Source organism: Lupinus angustifolius, chromosome LG11 (assembly GCF_001865875.1).
Source record: "Lupinus angustifolius cultivar Tanjil chromosome LG11, LupAngTanjil_v1.0, whole genome shotgun sequence".
NCBI classification, from domain to species: domain Eukaryota; kingdom Viridiplantae; phylum Streptophyta; class Magnoliopsida; order Fabales; family Fabaceae; genus Lupinus; species Lupinus angustifolius.
Genome location: NC_032019.1, coordinates 14,206,172 through 14,208,245, shown reverse-complemented (window position 1 = coordinate 14,208,245; position 2,074 = coordinate 14,206,172).

Sequence of the window (2,074 nt, the reverse complement as noted above, 5' to 3'; positions counted from 1 at the left end):
AGGTAAGTAGGACATTGGAACCTCATATGTCCTGGCTTACCACATTCATGGCAAGTGAAGCGCTCTTTACTCTTGCCTTTTTTGGTCGACTCCAGCGTATCTTTCTTCTGGAAACGTTTGAAGCCTCATTTCTTTAGAAATTTCCCGAATTTGCGTACGAGAAGGCTCCTAGTCAAGATCCTTTGATTTCATAATAGTTGTTACTTTTGGTTGCCATCTCCTGTCAAGACAACATAAAAATTTGTTGGTAAGCTCTCCTTTGTAAAACAATTTATCCAAAGAAACTAAATGGTTAACTATATGAGTAAAATGTTTTTGCATATCACCAATCGATTCATTTGGTAACATACGAAATAACTCATATTCATGTGTTAGGGCATTCAGCCTGACAAGCTTGACTTCACTAGTGCCTTCGTGAGTCACTTGTAAAGTGTCCCACATTTCTTTAGCACTGCAAAACCCGAAAGAACTCATCATAGGATAGGACCGACGTGATGATATTTTTGGCACGCAGGTTATACTGAACCTTTTTGCATTCATCATCGGTCCATAGACTTTTCATTTTATATTTCGGTTCATCGTCCACTAAATGTTGTGGAAAGAAGGGCATGTTGACTACAAATTCCCAAATATTTGAGTCGATGGCCTCTATAAATATTTTCATGCGAACTTTCCAATAGGCATATCCTTCGCCACTAAAAACAGGAGGGTGGTTAATGGATGTGCCATCACCGCCAAAGGGGTCGGTGGAACCCATTTAATTTCCCTAACGGATCACGCGGATACAGTTGAGCTAGCACGACGTACTAGCTATGATACCACTTGTTAGGTATTAGTGGCATAATACACCTAGAAGGGGGGGGGTGAATAGGTGTCGCGATTCTCACTTACTACTATTTGCACCAAAGCCCTATTCTGGAAAATTACCCAGTTAATCGATTAAAGTTATGACTTAATCGATTAAGTCACACAGAATTAGCAGTTGCTGAATGGGTCAATTACACAGCCAATTACAAATTATACAGAAATGATATAGCAGATACATTTGAACACAGATGATCTTTATTTGGCAGTAATACTATATTCAAAATATCAGCTACAATAGGCAATTCAAAGCTACTAAAGACAATAAAGAGATAAGGGAAAGAAATAGCTTGCAACAAGGTTTTTATACTGGTTTGTTTTGCAGTCCACTGCAAAACTACATCAAGTCCCCTCCTCTGATCCGAGAGATTTTCTTCACTAAAATTGAAACCAATGTGTCTTACATACACACTTCCAATTACAAGACCTTGAAAGCTACCTTCTTGAGTTCCTAGAACCTCTACCTTGGTTTGACCTTACCCAATCGCCTAGGAAAACCTTTCCTATGATCCAGCCCCAGCCAAGACTATGCTCTAAACTCAAGACCTCCAAGTCTTGGTGAAGACTCTATGATCTCTTTGGTGGTAAGACACTAAGAGATGACTTTCCTTGTTACACAAACATCACAAAAAAAAAGAAATGTAAAGCACTAAAATAGCTCAAATATTACAAGAAAGAACAAGCTATAAATCCTATACAAATCTCACAATTACTATGGACATGTATAAGATCAAAATCATGAAGAACATGTAATTTCTACCCTTAAGAAATCTCTAAACAGTAATGAAAGAATCATGCAAGAACAAGATACAAGATAGGACGATGAACACATTTGATAATATGCAACAGATGACATGTTAATCCCTTAGCATAATACTATCTCACTCTAATCTCACATGCAATTCTCTCTGCCTATATGACATACATTGAACATGAAAATATGCGACATAGCAATTCTAATATGAATGTATGAATGTATGAATGTATTAAATCGTATATGAAATCTGTTGAAAATACAGTTTATATAGAAAATTTATTTTTCACCCAGTTCATCGATTATGTTGCCTGTTAATCGATTAACGGGCTGTTAGAGAGTAACTGAAATCTATTTTTCAGTTATCTGTTGAAACTGTTAAAAGTTGTTTTCACGTTAATCGATTAAAGCTTTACTTAATCGATTAACTGGCTTATTTTTAGTTAAGATGTTAAT